Consider the following 21,031-nt stretch of genomic DNA (forward strand, 5'->3'; position numbering starts at 1 on the left):
TGGTATTGTAATAATGTACTTTTAAGAAACTCTGATATATGAAATGGACAAGTATTGTAACTCGTTCTCATTATTAGATCCTTGGGAAAAATGTGGATCTTTTGGGTTCTCCCTAGGGGTGTGCTCGATGGATACCGCTCACTATAGCTTGCATTCAGGGTGCTTAGTGTCTGGTGGAAGGCGAGCACCTCCAAAAGCATGTTATTTTGGGCGGTTCTGCCATAGTTGGTACCAGAGCCAATAATGGTTACGAGTTTCATCACTCTTTTTCAAAGAATTTAAAATTTTGACCAACAAAAGCTTTGCGAAAAGTGGGATGTGATTAAGTTAGTTAAATAAGTATAAGCCCTAGCAATAGTTTTCTGTAGGTACACTGACTTACGTTGCATAAGAAATCACTTAGTATTGCGGAAAGTGAGTGTGCGATGTGCCAAAAATTTTATGAATGCCGCTATATTCTGGCTTGAGTGAACGTATAGGCCGAAGCATGCATCATGATAATAGCATCTTACTTAAACCAAAATCCCCCTACACGTATAATTGAATTAGTAAATTGATAGGACTAACTAAAGCAATGCTTTAATAAATGGGCTATCATTTCTCCAATCCCTTGTTTCTAATTGGGAAGGTTGTTCTAAATGGATGGTTCCTATCTCTTACAGATGAATCTAAGGTCCAAACATGGGAGCACCAGTGCTGGGACGGCTCACGGTCTTAGCGAGGGCCAAGGCGAGAGTGGCTAGGCCCATGAGCACAACGGGGAGAGCCATGGGGCTCCACTTGTGGCTCCTCCTCCTCTGCCACCGCCACCTCCGATGACTCACGCTGAGATGATGGCGAACCTGTTAGCTGCTTGCCATGAGTCAGCCCATGCCATGGAGATAGTGGCACAAGCTATCGTGGGCTTCGCTCATGGAGGCCACAGGGACAATGGTGGGAATGGGGGTGGTGCCCGCTATCCTAAGGGACCCTCCTCTTACCAGGACTTCCTCAAGACCCACCCTCCCACCTTCACACCGATAGATGAGCCCCTAGATGTGGAGCACTGGCTTCGTATTCTGGAGCAAAAGTTTCTATTGCTCAACATGGCCGATGAGCAGAAAGTGCAGTTTGCAGCGCAGCAGCTATTGGGGTCCGCAAGCGCATGGTGGGATACCTTCCATGCCATGCAGCAGCTAGATCATCCAACAACCTGGTAGGAGTTCACCATAGCATTCAGAGAGTTCTATATTCCTGCCGGTGTTATTAACCGGAAGCTGACTGAGTTCCTGGAGCTGCGCCAGGAGAGTATGACAGTGATGGATTATGTTAATAAGTTCAATCACTTGTCCCAGTATGCTAGCATTCATGTGGACATTGACGACAAGAAGAAGGACCTCTTCTTTTGCGGTCTCTCTTCCATCCTTCAGGAGAAGCTATACACGGTGAACTATCAGCCCTTCGGGGCACTGATGAACACCGCCATTGCCATAGAGGGTTTTTAGTGGGAGTCCTAGGTAGAGTGGAAGAGGAAGCGGGTGGCTACAGGGTCTTACAGCCACTCTCATACTCAGAAGGTACAGGTTGTCCGGTGGGGGCCCTATCAATCATCAGGCGGGCCTTCGTTTCGGCAGCCCTAGCAAACTTCTCAGACTTCTTTCACATAGTACCATGCTCCCATGCAGTAGGTGTAGCCCCAGCAGCCTTAGGGACAGTAGGTCCCACCTCGCTAGGGATTTAGAAACAAGCTTGGTGCTTGCTTCAAGTGTGGCAAAGATGGCCACTATGCCCGAGCTTGTCCCTAGAACTAGCCAGCTCAGTCTACTCAACCATCAGCAAACTCCAGGCTTGTTAGGAGGATCGTAATCAAGAAAAAGTGCCCAGCAAATCTGGACAGGTGCATTTCATAGATGCTGAGCAGATATTGCAGTAGGAACCGGTGATGGCTGGTATGTTTACCATCGATTCCCATCTAGCCTATGTGTTGTTCAATTCTGGTGCATCACATTCCTTTATGAGCATGGGATTTGTAGATCAGCACAACTTACCACTTATGGCTATACTGTATGCCTATATTATTCATACTATGAGTTCACAGATGTTCATCAATACCCGAACAAACATAGTAAGCTTGGTATTAGCCACCCACACTTACCGCCTACAGTTCATGGTAATGCCTAGGCAAGGTATTGATGCTATTCTTGGAATGAACTGGTTGTGGGTGTATGGGGTAGTATTGGATATGAAGCGGAGAAGTGTCGAGTTACAGCTTCCATCTTCTGAGGATAGGATGTCTCTGCTTGTACCCTCAGATCCAGTCTTACCTGTTATTGCCCATGCTAAAGCCTCTCCTGACCTTACCCCCATCCCTGTGGTTTGTGAGTTCCTAGATGTTTTTCCTAAAGATCTTCCTGGGTTGCCACCGGACAGAGAGGTAGAATTCTCCATCAAGCTAGAGCCTGGTACTGCTCCTATCTCTAGACGCCTGTACCGCATGGCTCCAAGAGAATTGGTAGAAATGAAGAAGCAGCTAGAAGAGTTGATGGAAAAATGTTTCATCCGTCCTAGTTCTTCACCGTGGGGTTGCCCAGCCATTTTTGTGAAGAAGAAGGATGGCACTCTATGGATGTGTATGGATTACCGCCCTATTAATGCGGTAACAATTAAGAACAAGTATCCTTTGCCCCGCATAAATATTTTGCTCGATTAGTTAGCTAGCGCCAATGTGTTTTCGAAGATTGATCTCTGATCAGGCTATCATCAGATCAAGATCAGACCATATGATATATCAAAAACAACTTTTTGTACTAGGTATGGGCTGTATGAGTACCTAGTGATGTCTTTTGGTCTCACCAATGCTCCTGCCTTCTTCATGTACTTGATGAATTCAGTCTTTATGCTGGAGCTCGTTAAGTTTGTGGTAGTATTCATTGATGATATACTGATTTATTCCAAGAATGATGAAGAGCATGCCCAACACCTTCGGATAGTACTATCTCGACTAAGGGAACACAAGCTTTATGTCAAATTTAGCAAGTGTGAATTTTGGTTAGATCAAGTGCAGTTTTTGGGGCATGTGTTGACACCTGACAGCGTTTCAGTAGATTCCAGCAAGGTGTAAGATGTGTTGGATTGGAAGTCTCCCAAATCTATGCACCAGATTCATCAGTTCCTTGGTCTCGCTGGGTACTACCAATGTTTCATCCTAGATTTCTCCAAGATAGCACAACCAATGACCAAGCTACTCCAAAAAGAAGTCAATTTTGATTGGAGCCCTACCTACGAGGAAGCTTTCCAAACTCTAAAGACATTTCTAACCACTGCTCCTATGTTGGCCCAACCAGATATTGATAGGCCCTTTGATGTATACTGTGATGTCTCAAAGATGGGGCTAGGGTGTGTGCTTATGCAAGATGGGCGTGTGATAGCTTATGCTTCGCGCCAACTAAAAAAGCACGAGGTGAATTACCCCACCCATGACTTAGAGTTGGCTGCTATGGTCCATGCTCTGAAGATTTGGAGGGACTATCTGTTGAGCAACAAAGTGCACATCTTTACAGATCACAAGAGCCTCAAGTATATTTTCTCTCAGTTTGAGCTAAATATGAGGCAACGGAGATGGTTAGAATTAATAAAGGATTACAACTTAGAAGTCCATTATCATCCAGGAAAGGCTAATGTAGTAGCTGATGCTTTGAGCCAAAAGTCACACCAGGTTGAGGAAACACCTTTGTCTCTCAACCACGTAGAGGTGTTGGCTCACATTGCATTGACCTCAAAATTACTGGAGCAGATTATTCAGGAGCAAAAGCAAGACCCCAAAGAAATTCCCCACATCAGAAAATTGATGGCCGAGGGGTGTGGTCCTCACTTTAGTGTTGATGAGCATGGAGTAGTGAGGTACAAGGATAGATTGGTGGTCCCATCTAATGAGGAGCTGAAAAGGAAGATTTTGAGTGAAGATCACCATTCAAAGCTATCTATCCATCCTGGCAGCAACAAGATCTATCATGATCTGTGCCATTTGTACTGGTGGTCCAACATGAAGCAGGACATCACCCGGCATGTCACAGAGTACAACACTTGTGGTAGGGTTAAAGTAGATCATATGCATACTCCCAAATATTTGTAGCCTTGCCTATTCCTATATGGAAGTGGGAAGATATTTCCATGGACTTTGTGATGGGTTTGCCCCGCACATCCAAAGGCTATGATTCTATTTGGGTCATTGTGGACCGTCTCACCAAGTCTACTCACTTTATTCCAGTGGACGCTAGATATACAGCCAAGAAGTATGCTGAGGTATATTTTGATTGGATTGTGACCCTACACAGAGTTCCCCTTACTGTCATCTCTGATAGAGGGTTAGTCTTTGTCTCTCGTTTCTGGGAGCAACTACAACAATGTCTGGGTACTCATCTCCTTAGAAGCTCAGCCTATCACCCCTAGACTAATGGCCAAACTGAGAGGGTGAACTAGGTGCTCAAGGATATGTTGAGAGCTCATGCCATTTCTTTTCCTAAGAAGTGGGATGCCTGCTTGAAGCTAGTGGAATTTTCGTACAATAATAGCTACCAAGAAAGCATCAGTATGGCACCATTTGAAGCTCTATATGGAAGAAAGTGTAGGACACCACTTAACTGGGTTAAAGTGGGAGACCATGGTTACTTTGGTCTAGAATTCATCAAAGAGGCTCGAGAACAAGTCACCATTATTCGGAGTCACTTGAAGGCAGCTCAGAGCCAACAGAAGTCTTATGCGGACAAGCAAAGAAGGCTTTTGTAGTTTGAAGTGGGAGATTATGTGTATCTCAAGGTGTCTCCTATGAGAGGGGTGCATCGGTTTGGTATTCATGGCAAGCTAGCTCCCCGATATGTGGGTCCCTACAAGATTTTGGCACATTGTGGCCCAGTGGCGTATCGTCTCCAGCTCTTCGACATCTTGTCTATGGTACATGGTGTGTTTCACATCTCCTAGTTGAAGAAATGCCTGTGGGTGCCTGATGAAGCTATGGAAATTGAAGAGCTTCCCCTCCAGCTAGATTTGACTTATGTTGAACATCCTGTCAAAATCCTAGATGAGAAAGAAAGAGTGACCAGAAAAAGAGTAGTAAAGTTCTACAAAGTGCAATGGCAAAACCATTCAGAGGATAAAGTCACCTGGGAACAAGAGAGCTACCTATTGAAGCATTACCCCCACCTTCTTCCTAGCTCTGATAGTTAGTTGCTACGCCAAAATGTATTCCCTATCTCTTTCGCACACTAGGCACATGAAATCTCGGGTTGAGATTTTGTTTTAGGGGGGTAGATTTGTAACACCCTCGGTGTTACATTGTACAGTTTTTGCTAAAACACTACATGAGCATCATACTTATGTGTAAATATGTGTAACATAAAGTATAAATCAATGTACGACACTTGAAACGTTCATCCGAAACAAGAAACAAATGTTACGCTTCATGTCGCTTAATATCGTTTAGTATTCTAAGTGAATTTTTATCGAACAAAAATGCTATAGAATGTTTATGTGAACTTTGATAAAGTTTGTAGTACGAACTTCATAGGCGACGATGAAATGCATGCGGTCGAGGATGAGGTTCGCTAGCTAATGTGTCAAGAAGATCGGAATTGGAATTCGACGCGAAACCGTTAGAGATTTATTCATTTCACGTTAAGTCTGTAATTGGGTCGACGAAGACATGTTTGGCAATTTTTGTAGAGCAATCAGCTTAGGAAGTGGTGAGATGTCAGGGCATAGGTCAATAGCCCTACGTACCCTCTTGTGTATAGAAGAATTGGTTTGGTGTTTGGACCATCGGGTTTGATTTTTCAACAGCTTTAAAAAGCATGCACATCACATAGTTTCAACCAAAGCCCACGCTGGTCGTGGTCACCGCCTCTGCCTAGCACCGCTGCAGGCCACTAGCGAGCACTACCAAGCCAGCCACGTCACCACTACTGCGCTTGTGCGGGCACGCCACGCGTAGGCCGCCGCACTGGCCATCCCAGCCACTGTCCTCGCCCTACTGGCTACACTACATTGCTGTACTGGCACGCCGCGTACGCTCCTACACTAGCTACCATTGTGCCTGCACACATACACCCATGCGTTGGCCCTTCACTGCTGACCTGGGTCTCCTACTGTCGTGCGCTGGCACACGACATGCACGTGCTAGGCCTAGCCATGCCTGGCTGCTCTACTCCTCCTTCAGCGTGTCCACCAGTGGCTGCTGCTCACGTCGCGTCGCTCGCACTACGTGCCATTTGGCACTGCCATCCTTGTACTGCTCCCATTGACGTCGACTGTGCGCGCACGTGGGCTCGTCCTGCTTTTCTTGTTCTCACGCTTGCGCTCAAGGCCACGCCAAAGGTGCCAGTCATGTCGCCTGCAAGGTCGTAGGCTAGCCGAGCCACGCCAAAGTTGAATCGATGAGCTGGCCCTTTTCTGTGTATCATGCACGTGTGGTGGTCTAGTGGAAGGATGGCATCGTGCCTAACCGGCCACTGTGGCGGTGCAACAAGGGAGGGGCACCCATTTGAAATTCTATCATCGCTGGCCGCCATAAGTCCTTAGGCATCGCCACTGCAATTGGCCTCACCCACTCCACCGTTTCCAAGTAACTGTGCCCACCACAAGCCCAAATAGTAAGTGTGTGAGTGAAGTCATCCTGGCTTTTGTTCGGCCTACAGTGAGGTGAGGTGGGCATTCCCCTCGCGGTGGTCCACCATGGCCGCTAGAGCGGGCGCACGGCCAGAGCGTCATGTGGTGCTTCATCGTTTCAATTAGGTTGTGCCTTGAGTAATAGTTGACTAGGTTATCGCGCTCGTGTAGTGGTTTCATCGATGGTGTAGCGGGTCACCGGAGACGTCGTCGCTGTGCTCTCGGGGAAATAGAGTCACCCTGTGTTCATGGTTGACCATCTTGCTGAGCCTCGTGCCTTCGCCCAGTCCATCCGTCACATGTATGGTGAGGCCCTCTTACTCCTAGAGTAGCTGGTTAACTCGATTAGGGCAGAAGTTCGCCAGAGTGCGGGGCCATCCCCGATGGATGTGGGTAGATGTCGTTTCCTTAGCCAACACGTTTGAATGTAGTAGCGGTTCAAATAGGACTTCTGCATTATTTAACGCAACCTACAGATGGTCATCGAGTAGTATTAGAGGCGTTCGAATAGGTGGTTTCACCGGCGTCGGGCTACCGTGGCCAGACACCACCGCGGCACATGGCCACGCTTGCGTGGTGCGCCATTCTAGGCATGTGTTACCTCAATCCATTGCGCATGGCATGAGGAAGCTCGTGGGGATGCTGGTGTGTGTCGGAGTGGTCAGGGCTCGCCAGCATTTGGCCGGTGAGGTCGCGGCTCTGTTAAGTCCTGCCAGGGACATCGCAATGTGAATTTGAAGTAAACCAAGGGGCTAAATGCGAGTGTCAGTGAGAGAGTAGAATAGTAGGAGGGATGACTGAGTCATTTAGCGGAAATCCAGGGTTGTTTTTACATATTCATCGGCACGCGCAGGTCCTCCCCGACGCAGGCCATCCATATTCTGGGCTAGGCCATGCTGTGTGGGCCGTACCGTGCGCTGTGCGTATGTGCACACGTCGTGCCATTTTAGGCCAAGCCAGAGAGTTGGGCCGCGTGATAGATTTCCTTTTTCAATTCTCTAGCGAATTATCAACATTTATTCAATATAATTTCTAGCTAAACTTTGATAAATTGTAGTAAATTGTGTAGTTATCCAAAATTAGTGATGGGTTGGTTCTGCTTGTGCCTGTGGTACAAGCAGGGTGTTTGTCTTCAGGGCACCCAGCTGGGCACATTGATTCGCGAATCACTGAGAAATTTGGTACGGCTTGTCTACGGTCTAGCACTGTAGTAAGAACTGAAAGATGGAAGATGATGAAATGGAACTGATTGCACAACCCTTGCTTGAAAGTAGAACAGGAGCTTATATAGACTGGATAGATAATAACTTAATACGGCTTATAATAATAACATAAATAAGGACTCACTATTAGTATTGCTTTCTGCTAAAAGAAAACCAGCAAACCATAAAGCTTATCATATTCCTTGGAGTCGGAAAATTATTCCCACTAGTCAGATAAGTCTTGCAAGTACATTATGTACTCAGGGTTTATTTACCCCTATTGCAGGTGATGCTTGAGAAGCACCATTGTGTGGAGGATTCTTCTGGTGGGCTTAGATAGATCCTCGTTCTTATCGCTAGATGTTTATTTTAAATTTTGCTATTTATTATTCTGCACTCTGATATTTGGTATTGTAATAATGTACTTTTAAGAAACTCTGATATATGAAATGGACAAGTATTGTAACTCGTTCTCATTATTGGATCCTTGGGAAAAATATGGATCTTTTGGGTTCTCCCTTGGGGTGTGCCCAACGGATACCGCCCGTTGTAGTTTGCTTTTGGGGTCCTTAGTGTCTGGTGGAAGACGAGCACCTCCGTAAGCGTGTTATTTTAGGCGGTTTGGCCATAATCCCACCCCTAGCAAGAAGCAGCTGAAGTAGGATGCAAGGAGGCCCAAGAAAACGGCGGTGGCGCAGCGCCAGAGACAGCAGCACGTGCATGCATAGGTTGGGGCCGAGCAGGCAGAGGACTTCTTGGCGGGCAACTACAGCGATGTCCCCATAGAGGAGACGTAGTCGAAGGCCATCACCGGCTACTCATGGACACGTGTCTATGACCTCGGTGTCGTCGAGCTACGGGACCGCTTCGTGCTGGTTCGTGGGTTCATGCAGTCTACCCGCTCCTTCTCTAGGATGACCTTCCTCGTGCTCTGCCAGGGCATGGCCACCGTGCAGTGTGTGATCATTGCTGGCGTCGACGTCAGCTAGCGGATGGTGCAGTTCGCCACCGTGTTTAGCATCGAGTCCTACGTCCACGTCGAGGGCATTGTCTCCCTCCCCGAGGTGCCAATCACGGCCACCACAAAGTAGGTTCGTTCGTTCTACCCGCTATCAATTGCTGCCTCAGTCCAAAAAAAACCTCACTCTTTGTTTAGATAGTGAAAGGATTTTAAGTTTATAATCAAATCTATATAAAGAACAAACACTTCAACATTTATGACATGAATAGTTAGCACTAGATTAGTATTTGTTCCTTCCTATTAGATAATCTACTACTACCTTGTGTGAACACAGCAAGGGAAGGCGGCGCCAAAAGGCCCCCTGCTGTGATACTATAGCCGCTGCAGGTGCAGGCGCCGCATGGCTCACCTACAGCACTGTAGGCATATGCAGAGGTCGGTACAGAGTCAGCCCTGTATGTTATTTAGTCACTGTTGCAGTAGGGCAGTTGTACTGGGACTAGATGGATAGAGTTGTATAAAGAGACTACCACAGCAACTCAGTAAAGAGAGTTTAGATTTGCCATCTCCCATATAGGGCTTCGGCCAACGCTGGTGTCTTGTATTGTGTGTGTATGCTCTGTTTTCCCTTCTTCTTCTAGCTCTAGCCATAGTGCATGGGGACAGACAATGCTTATTCATGGCCAGCACGGCTAGTGGGTGCTCGGTAAGACTAGTGAGTGGTTCACTCACCTAAGCCGGTGATCTTGTGGGCCAACAAGTGGTATCAGAGCCGTACAAGCATCGTCGCTAGACTAACCACTAGCGATGATGGGCGGTTCAGAAATGGGCGATAGCAGTGGCACTAATGTGGCTGCTCAGCCATGACTAGAGGTCATTGTTCACACGATGTGGGAGGTTAGCAGCACCAGTTAGCCGATGCTAACTCGCACCAACTATGGAGAGTGGTTGGTGACCATGAAGGTCTAGCCTAGAGCTCGATGGCTCTAGAATGTTATTAACAAGGACACCGACAATGAAGAAGATGACACATCAACATTGGAGGCTATCCTCACTACTATACCAGCGGAGTATAGGGAGCCATTGGGGGCAAAGAGCTTGGCTAAGGAGGCGTGGGAGGCTATAGCAGCAATGCGCATCGGTTCCGACCGCACAAAGAAGGTGACAACCCAGCTTCTGAAGCAAGAGTACGCAAACCTCAAGTTCAAGGATGGTGAAATGGTGGAGGACTTCTCCCTCTGCCTATAAACGCTCATTAGCAAGCTGAAGAGCCATGGCATCACCATAGACCAAGAGGAGGTAGTCTCCAAGTACCTCCACTCCGTGCCAGCAAAGTACATCTAGATCGCTCTCTCCATAGAGACGATGCTGGACTTATCCACCCTCACCATTGAGGATGTGACAGGCCATCTACAGGTGGTGGACAAGCGCTAGGAGTAGGCGACAGCAATGAAGGATAGCGGGAAACTCCTGCTGATGGAAGAGGAGTGGGCTGCTCGGAGGAACTCCGGGAAGGCAGCCACCTCCAGCCGTGGTGGCGATGGCAAGCACCATGGCAAGGCTTCCTCAGAGAAGCAGGTCGACCCCAACGCCTACCGGCATTACGGGAATATGGGCCATTGGGCACAGGAGTGCCCAAATCGTAAGCAAGAAAAGAAGGCTTAGGCTCATCTGGCGCAAGCTAATGATGAGGATGAGGCCACTATCATGATGGTGATGTTCTGTGCACTACACAACATTGAGGCCGAGGAGAAGGAAGAGGTGATGATGGTGGAAGGACCTGGCAAGGCCCTAAAGACAGTCAACCTCAATGAACCACACACCCAAGTCCACCTTGGATGTGTGGGCGCCAACCAGGAGTAGCGGTGGTATCTGGACTCTAGTGTCAGCAACTACATGACAGGCTCTAAGGAATCATTCTCCAAGCTCAACAACGATGTTACCAGTATGATGAAGTTTGGTAATGGCTCAAGGGTGGCTATCCAAGGGCACATCACCATCATCTTTAGATGCTAGAAAGGAGAGCACCATGCGCTAACGGATGTATATTACATCCCATAGCTATGTTCCAACATCATCAGCATTGGTCAGCTGGATGAGTGTGGTAGCGAGGTACTAATCAAGGACGGAGTCCTTAGGATTAGGGATCGGGAGCAGCGACTTCTTGCCAAGGTAAAGAGGTCCCTGAACCGGTTGTACATGCTCGACCTGAAGGTAGAGCAGCCAGTGTGCCTAGCGACAAGGCACTCTGAGGAACCGTGGATGTGGCATGCCTGGTTCGGACATCTCAGCTTTGATGCGCTTGGTCAGCTAGAGAAGATGGTCTGAGGGCTACCCCACATCAAGCATGGAGGCGAGCTATGTGACAACTACCTTGCTGGGAAGCAGAGGAGGCTACCATTCCCAAAGACAGCCAAGTATCACGCGAAGGACGCTTTCTAGCTCGTCCACGACGACCTCTATAGGCCAATCATGCCTGCTACAAATGATGGTTGGTGGTACTTCCTCCTACTCATGGATGATTGCAGTCGCTACATGTGGCTGCAACTCCTAACGAGCAAGGACAAAGCGGTGGCGGCGATCAAGAAGTTCAAGATGTGCGCGAAGGCCGAGAGCGGCAAGAAGCTCCATGTGCTGAGGACTGATCACGGTGATGAATTCACTTCGGTGAAGTTCGCTGCGTACTGCGTGGATTAGGGTGTGGGGCAATACCACACCGCGCCGTACTCATTGCAACAGAATGGCGTGGTGGAGAGATGGAACAAGAAGGTTGTCGGCATGGCCTGATCTATGATGAAGGCCAAAGGCTTGCCGGTAAGGTTCTAGGGAGAGGCGGTGACCACGGCGGTGTTCATCCTCAACGGCTCTTTGACCAAGGCCCTAACGGGCAAGACGTCGTTCAAAGCTTGGTATGGGCGTAAGCCAATCGTGTCCTTCCTCTGGACATTCGGCTGCATTGGCCATGTCAGGAAGACAAAGCTGAACCTCACCAAGCTAGAGGACAGGAGCACACCTATGGTGTTCCTAGGCTATGCGGAGGGTACCAAGGCGTACCGGCTCTATGACCCATGTGGAGACAAGGTGCTTATCTCGTGTGACGTCGTGTTCGACAAGGAGGCGGCTTGGGACTAGAGCAGTCTGAGCACGAGGGAAGCTGGCGGCTTCACCAGCACCTTCATCGTCGAGCACTTGGTCATCCATGGTGGTGGAGACACTAGGGAAGAGGTGCCAAGCACTTTGGGAGGTGTGCCGAGCACTCTGGCGGTAGAGCCAAGCACTCCTAGGGCAGTGCTGAGCACTTTGGGAGGGATACCAAGCACTCTAAGAGGAGTGTCGAGCACTCCTAGAGGAATGCCAAGCATACCAAGAGTGGTGCTAGGAGGTTCTGTAGTGGTGGCGAGCACTCCCGTGATGGAGCCAAGACGTCTTGTAGTGGTGCCAACCACTCCAAGACTGAGGCTAGGCACTCCTACAGTGTGTCTGAACACTGCAGGAGTTATGACAAGAAGTCCAAAAGTAGTGCCGAGTAGTGCACCTGGGGTGCCGAGCACTTCAGGTACTGTGCCAAGCACTCTGGTGGAACAGGGAACTCCATCAACGCTGATCGAGTTTGCCTCACCTCCAAGTGACATCTCTGAGTTCATGGACACCTACCACAAGGTGAGGAGGTGCGGTTCCACAAGCTGGATGACATTGTTGGCGGCACAGGACCCTTAGGACTGGCTGGTCGGCTGCTCAATGACACAAAGCTGTTGCTCATCAGTGCAGAGGAACTACCCACGTTCGCGTTGGCCGAGAGGGATGGAAACTAGTGACAGGCGATATTGGAGGAGATGAAGGCGATCAAGGAAAACAAGACTTGGCAGCTCATCGATCCACCTCTAGGATGTCGTCCGATCAGCCTGAAGTGGGTGTATAAGGTCAAGTGGGACGAGCTCGGCGCCATTGTCAAGCACAAGGCACGTCTCATCGTCCGAGGCTTTGTTTAGCATGAGGGCACAGACTTTAAGAAGGTCTTTACGCCAGTAGCGCGCATGGAGTCGGTTCATTTGCTACTAGATTTGGCAGCAGCAAAGGATTGGTGCGTCCATCACTTGGACGTTAAATCAGCCTTTCTCAACGGTGAGCTGGCGAAGACGGTCTTCGTCAGACAACCTTCAAGTTTCACCATCAAGGGAGAGGAGCACAGGGTGCTTCGACTGCGCAAGGCACTCTACGGGCTACGGTAGGCCCCACGAGCATAGAACGCCAAGCTTGACGCCACGCTGGGCAAGCTTGGGTTTTAGAGGTGTGCAACCGAGCACGTGCTCTACATGCGGCGACAGGGGAAGGAGGAGCTCATCGGCGGCATGTATGTGGATGACTTAATCGTCATCGGCGTGCGCACGGAGGACATCAACAGCTTCAAGCACGAGATGGCAGCTTATTTTTGAATGAGCGATCTTGGTGCACTCTCCTACTACCTCAGCATCGAGGTAAGACAGGGGAAGGAGGAACTCACGCTCGGTCAGAGCGCGTATGCCTCCAAGCTGTTGGAGAGGAGCGGCATGGTTAAGTGCAAGCCATGCGTGACTCCGATGGAGGAGCGGCTGAAGCTGACAAAGGCCAGCACCGCGGCGAAGGTGGATGCAACACTCTACCGGAGCATCATCGGTGGTCTACGCTACCTAGTCCACATGAGGCCGGACATTGTGTTCACCGTGGGCTACGTCAGTCGCTTCATGAAGGATCCCAGAGAGGATCACTGGGCTATAGTGAAGTGGCTACTGTGCTACGTCAAAGGGACAGTGGATCAGGGGATCATCTTTCCTAAGACCGGCAGGAGTAAGCTGTAGCTCACTGTGTTCAGCGATGCAGACATAGCGAGAGACATCGATGGATGACGGAGCACCTTTGGCGTGCTCGTCTTCCTCGGGTCGGCCCTAATTTTATGGTTGTCGCTGAAATAGAAGGTGGTGGCGCTATCTACGTGCAAGACAGAGTACGTAGCGGCGGCCACAGCGGCGCGCCAAGTTGTGTGGCTGCGCTGGCTGCTGGGCGAGCTGACCAGTGTGGAAGATCACCCACCAACACTGATGGTGGACAACCAGCCCGCCATCGCCCTCGCGAAGAATCCAGTTCTACACGACCGGAGTAAACACATCGATGTGAAGTTCTACTTCCTCAGGGACTATGTCGATGGAGGGCAGATCGTCATCGAGTTCGTCGAAACTGGTCGACAACTCGCGGACGTCCTCACCAAGCCGCTCGGACGTCTTCGACTCATGGAGCTGAAGGAGATGATCGATATGGAGGGGGTACAATGGTTAGCAATAGGATTAGGGAAATATTGTTAGATAATCTATTGCTACCTTGTGTGAACACAGCAAGGGAGGGCAGCGCCGAAAAGCCCCCTGCTGTGATACTATAGCCGCTGCAGGTGCAGGCGTCGCATGGCTCACCTACAGCACTGTAGGCACATGCAGAGGCCGGCGCAGAGTCAGACATGTATGTTATCTAGTCACTGTTGCAGCAGGGCAGCTATACTGGGACTAGATGGATAGAGTTGTATAAATAGATTACCACGACAACTTAATAAAGAGAGTTCAGATTTGCCATCTTCCATACAGAGCTTCGGCCAACGCTGGTGTCTTATACTGTGTGTGCATGCTCTGTTCTTCCTTCTTCTTCTTCTAGCTCTAGCCATAATGCGTAGGGACGGACAACGCTTTCGTGGTCGACATGGCTAGTGGGTGCTCGGCAACACTAGCGGGTGCTCGACAAGACTGATGAGTGGTTTACTCACTTAAGCCGGTGATCATGTGGGCCAACACTTCCTTCTTTGAAATCCACATAGACTAACAAGTAAGAGTAACAACTAATTAAGCGCATGGGTTTTAATCCTTATTTGTGGTTGTTTGGCCGCCATATATTCAGGTTGAGATTCAAGTCAGCAAGATCTATTGCATCAATAGGGCAACCTCGATGCTTCCATTTAGCCTTGAGGATGCAGCACGGAGTGAGGCCGAACAAGTACGTATAGTTATGTCTTATAGAAACTATACTAACGTGATTACTATGTTTTCTTCGAACTGTACTGAAGTTCAAGGGAGACTAACTGAATACCTTTTTTGCTATGCATGATTGAGGGTTGTTCATGTTGGGCAAGACACCTGCTTGAATGCTAGGGCTCTTCATTTGCGATTACTCTTCAACCAAGCAGGATTCCGGATCAAGACTCAAGTGAAAAACGTGAGTGTTCGATATTATAGTTTATTTCTATCAACTGTTGATTTCTTATCATCTATATATGTAGTAAATAGTAGTAATAGTCTAACAGAATGTGCAGTGCCAAGCCACATACTCACATTTGAATGTAGCCCATTAGCTAGCTAGCTAGCTAGCTTAGCAGCACTCTGTACTTTTTTTCATTGACTAAAAAGTAATTTTTTTGGATCAAAGAGTGAGTTTTCTTTGGCATACAATGTTCCTTTTATTGATTCATATCTATAATTATGTTCTGAACATTGCGCAGAAATTCAGAGAGTTTCTGTCGTCAAAGGACTTCATCGAGATCGAAACGCCAAAACTGATGGCCGGCTCCAGCGAGGGAGGTGCGGCCGTGTTCAAGCTGCTGTACCACGGACAGCCTGCCTGCTTAGCGCAGTCTCCTCAGCTACACAAGCAGATGGCCATCTGCGGCGGGTTCGAACGCGTATTCGAGGTTGGCCCTGTGTTCAGAGCAGAAACCTCCAGGATGCCCAGGCATCTCTGTGAGTTCACTGGGCTTGACGCTGAGATGGAGATCATGGAGCACTATTTCGAAGTAAGATGAACCAAAACGAGAATAATGCTGGTATTCCATTTCATTTGGTTTGGTTTAATCCACTGTAGTAGCAGTAGTGATGGCTAATGGCTAATTATCTGTTGTGTTACCAGGTCTGCGATGTCATAGCTGGCTTGTTTGTGTCAATATTTAGACATTTGAATGAAAACTGCAAGGAGGAACTTGGCGTCATAAACAAGCAGCGTCCGTTTGAACCTCTGAAGGTAAGAACCTTGCTTATTTATTTTGTGGTACTACTCTACTAATTACAGACTGAATACATGCTAAAGCCATACTGAATAAGATCATGACGTTTCTGTTGTGCAGTATCTGGAGCAAACCTTGAAGCTCACTTATGAGGAAGGACTCCTAATGCTGAAGGTAGGTAGCAATACATGCATGCAAGCTTTGAAATACTTGCTTACTCTCACTACTACAATAAACATTTGTAGGGGCGGCTGGCAATGGTTTATAGAGACGGCTCGGCCAGCCACCCTTACCATACCGTCTCTACAAATCATACATTTGTAAAGACGGTTCTCAAACTGTCCCTACAAATCGATTTTGTAGAGCCGGCTGATGTTACTAGCCGTCCCTACAAATCTAGTAGGGACGGCTGGTAACACCAGCCGTCTCTACAAAATCGATTTATAGGGGTGGTTGTAGTACCAGCCGCCCTTATAATACTTGTTTGTAGAGGCGGTTCAGTCTAGAACCGCCCGTGCAGTATATTTTTCCGCCAAAAAAATTTCAAATTTCTGTTAATGGCTATTTTCAGAGGCGGTCAAAATGCCCGCCTCCTTTAATAGAAAAAAGGAAAACCCATCGATGAGCCCAGCGAGCCCATCCACGAGGCCCGTCGAGCCCATCGATGCACCGCCACCGCCGCTCGCCGGATCTAGGCGCTCCTCGCCGGATCCGAGCCACGACAGCCAGATTCGAGACCCGCCGCTTCCGTGCTGTTGCCGGAAGAGGTGCCCGCCGCCGCCGCCGCCGCCGTGCCATTGCCGGAAGAGCCACCACCACCGCCGTGCCATGGTCGGAAGAGACGCCCGCCGCCGGATCTGCTGCTGCTGGCGCTGAGGAGAAGCGCCGCTGGGGCCGACCGGAGGTGGAGGTGGAGGGTGCCGTCCGGAGGTGGATGTGGAGGTGGAGGTGGATCTGCTGTAGCCGGAGGGGAAGGGCGCAGCTCGGGGTAGGGAAGAGCGCCGGCGGTGCTGAGGGAGAAGGAGAAGGGGCGCCGCTCTAGCGTATGCGAGAAGAGAGAGAGAGAGAGAGAGAGAGAGAGAGAGAGAGAGAGAGAGAGGAGTGCGGCATACAAGAGCGAGAGAGGGCCTCGTCCAAAATATTGGAACGGGGTGGGAGGGCGTGCTGATGTCAGGTGGGGCCAAGGTGTCATCAGCTTAGAGAAAACACAAATCGCATGAACGGTGGACATTGATCCATGTGGCCTTCGATCCAGCTGTTCAGGAGGTCCATATCAGTGATCCGTGGCGAGCTGGTCTTCATGCGTAGGTGCCGAGGCAAGGCGGGGCCGGCTGCATGCACGGATGCATGCGTTCACAGGATGCATGTGCGGTTGCATGTAGACGGCGACGTTGACAGCTCGCGGAAGAGATGCCAGTTCACGCTCCTCTTCGTGGGTCTCCCAGCTCGGGGATGATTGCACAACGGCCTCCGGGGCACTAGCTTCTCTAGTGGCGGCGGCCGGCGGCGGTGAGGACGTATGAAAGAAATGTGTGAAGAGGGTCTCCGCGTGTTGTGAACATGGCCACTCCGCAACGGCTAGATAACAATAGGCTCAGTCAACAGCCACGTCGCAACAGCCAATCATGAAGTGACACGTCACCCAAGGGGGCCCACGTGTCACCGACGCGGTGGACAAACCGCGAGCGCAGCTGGTTCTTCCGAAAACCACTAGTCGCGGGGCCACAGGTCAGCCTAACAGCAGGTTGGGCGCGTAGTGCAAATGGCGGCATGAGCTTCGAGGGAGGCGGGCCTACTCAGTGGCGCGTCCAAAACATTGGAATGGGCGGCGCAGGACAACAGGTGCGAGGGCGTGCTGACGTCAGGTGGGGCTAGGATGTCATCGGCTCTGAGAAAACACAAATCGCATGAACGGTGGAGATGGATCCGCGTGGCCTCCGATCCAGCCGTTCAGGATGTCCACGTCAGCGATCCATGGCGAGCTGGTCTTCATGCACAGGTGCCAAGGCAAGACGGGGCAGCGCATGCGCGGATGCGTGCGTTCACTAGAGGGGCAGCGTGGTTATAGAGAAGCAGGACGGATCCAGGTGTGGTTTCGATCTCTGTGGCCATTTGTGTGGCAACAGGACGGTGTGGCCGCTGGTTTTGTGCCATATGTCGACTGTTTTGCCGAAACCATGGGCGGCGCTAGTGGTATACTACCGGTCATGGGGAACGAGGTGAGGTGGGGCCAGCGCTGCAGTTGATGTCACCATCGGCACGGGAAACAGGCGCACGCAGCCGTGTGTCCGCCTCGGTAAATTTGTTTTAGGAGGCGATTAATTTTTTTTATTTAGCCACCCCTACAAATTGACACAGTAGGGGTGGCTGGTAATAGCCGCCTCTACATACCAGCCGTCCCTACAAATCGACGCATTTATAGGGGCGGCTCGTATTATCAGCCGCCCCCTACTATGCTATTTATAGGGGCAGCTGCTATGCTGGAGCCTGAGCACACCACTGCTGGTGCTGCTTTAATGTCGGTCGTCCCTAAAAAAAACCCGTTGCTACAAACTGTTTTTCACGTAGTGTCTTGCAGAATGTAGGCTTGCTTTGTATTGTACTGTATATATACTAATGACATTGATGGTTTATCTAATTGACAGGATGCTGTAACAGAACTCGAGCCTATGGGAGACCTGACTACTGAAGCTGAGAAAGTGCTTGGTCGGCTTGTCAAGGAAAAGTACTTAATAAACATAGTATATCCCCATATATTACTCGGTCAAAAAAGAATGCAGTTTTTCAAGGAGCATCAATTTTTTAAAATTTTTTTGATCAAATCTATGTTAAAAAAATACTAACATATAATATCATTGATTAATTATGGAATCTGAAAGCTTAACAACTGCTTTATTTTTGTGTGATGGTGTAGGTACGGCACAGACTTCTACATCCTCCACCGGTATCCTTTGGCCGTGCGCCCGTTCTACACCATGCCTTGCCCTGACAAAACCCGGCTTACAGCAATTCTTTCGATGTCTTCATTCGAGGTAATTGTATGTATTAACTATTAAGCATGCGTTTTACCAGCACCGCGGAGTGCTGCTGCTGGCACGCAGCTAATGTTGTGTACAACGACACTCCTGCATTACATAGGCCAGGAAATAATCTCGGGAGCTCTAAGAATACATTCGCGGGAGATGTTGGCGAGACGCGATGAGTGTGGAATCGACATCAACACTATCTCGGCGTACATGGAATCATTCAGGTACTTCTCCAAATGTTTGTTCCTGCATGCATGCTGTCAACACTCGTGCATTTCCAAACTTCATCTCGTGATATACCCCATATTTTCCCTAGTCAGTTAGGGTTCTTCCTCATGTTGGTTTGGATGTTGACTTGTTATATTGTAGCCATGGCGCACCTCCACATGGTGGTTTCGGGGTGGGGTTGGAGAGGGTGGCGGCGCTCTTCTGCGGCCTCAACAACATCAAGGAGATGTCCATGTTCCCCCGTGACCCGCACAGGCTCTCCCCATGATAAACCAGCAGCCGTGAGGACAAAACTTCTTTATAATGTATTGCTGTGTTATCGTATATTCTACTCATGACCTCCACCAGTAGAGAACAGACCTTTGATCCTCGGCCAAAATGGGCTCTAGTCCCGGAATTTTTTGCCCCCGGGACTAGAAATACCTTTAGTCCCGGTTGGTGGCTCCAACCGGGACTAAAGGTCCCTGCCCAACGGCTACTGCGCCAGACAGAGGTGGCAGGGACCTTTAGTCCCGGTTGGAGCCACCAACCGGGACTAAAGGTATACTTTTACTCCCGGTTGGTGGCTCCAACCGGGAGTAAAGGTCTACTCCCGGGCCGTGGCTGCGTCCGGGGTTGGAAAGTTACCTTTAGTCCCGGTTGGATCTATCAATCGGGACTAAATGTTCTCCCTTTATAAATCGGCCGTCTCCTCCTTCCTCCCCGAGCCCGAGCTCAGCACATTTTGAAGCTCACTGCAGTAGTGTTCTTGCTTCCTCCCTCCCTCCATTGTTCCTCCATCCATTCTTCGATTCCTCCGTCGATTCTTCAGTTGTTAAGGTTACCAATCTCATAGATCAATGTTTGTTAACGAAATTTTATCCAAATATATTCATGTAGGGTCTTTTTTTTTTGAAGGATTTGTTGTAGGATATATAATGGTCAAATAGGAACTCAATTTTGATACCCAGTTTGTAAACTAAGCGTTTTTTAGTTTATCAAAAATATCACATGTTTCTTCATTTGTGAACTTTGAATATATAGATATAATATATTAATGTTGCTAAAGTAATATGAGCATTACATATTTTTTTCTGGGAAGACTATCTTCAAACTTTATATCATAGCATCAGAGATCGCCTGTAGAAGAAGAAAATAAATTCTTATCATTTCGGAAATAGTAATGGTTATATGAGCAATAAGACACATATACTTACATTTCATAATGACTTATACTTATATTATTAACATAGAATTTTCTCATATGATGAATGACTACATGGTTGATCACATGGTACATAGGATCACAACATCACGCACCGACACCGCCCCGGCCCGCCTCACGTCGTCGTCGTCGTCAGCACGCCGGCCCGCCTCACATCATCGTCGTCAGCACACCGGCCACCGCGCCGACACGTATATATACGTCATTTGTATTCATATGCATTTCGTCCATGCGTTTCTATGTATACGGCGGAGCACCGCCGCCCTCGTTCACCCATGTGTACAGACATATATACGGCGGAGTGGAGCACCGCCACTCTTGTCACACCGCCCTTTCTCGTGCCCTAATTCGCCCTAGTACCGACGTAGTTCGTCCTAGTGTGGCGAATTGCGTCCGTGATCGAGGGGCAAGATTTAATAATGCATATTGTTTGTAGATTTTACGCATGTAATAAGCAAAGATTTGACGTACTATATATTGGTTTTATTTTTTGAAGCTAGATGGCCGACCCGAGAAATATGGATGAGGAGGAGTTGATGATGAATTTGATCAACACTGGCACTCAAGTTGCCGGCGATGATGGTGCTAAAAATAACGTGCAAGAGGATGTAGATGACGGGAGTCAGTACTTAGCTCTTGAACAAAATGAGCAACAACATATTGGCCAAGTATACATTTTTTATTATTAGCTATATATATATATTATCATATGTCTTATGTGTGCTCATGACATTAAAAATAATATTTATGTTTTGTAGC

The 21,031-nt window shown here is 48.8% G+C and overlaps 1 pseudogene; it reads left to right on the forward strand.

Annotated features, from left to right (window-relative positions):
* Nucleotides 1-833: 833 nt before the first annotated feature.
* Nucleotides 834-19,336, forward strand: LOC136457351 (aspartate--tRNA ligase 2, cytoplasmic-like; annotated as a pseudogene).
* Nucleotides 19,337-21,031: the final 1,695 nt, after the last annotated feature.

The sequence above is a fragment of the Miscanthus floridulus genome, chromosome 6 (genome assembly GCF_019320115.1).
Source record: "Miscanthus floridulus cultivar M001 chromosome 6, ASM1932011v1, whole genome shotgun sequence".
Lineage (NCBI taxonomy): Eukaryota > Viridiplantae > Streptophyta > Magnoliopsida > Poales > Poaceae > Miscanthus > Miscanthus floridulus.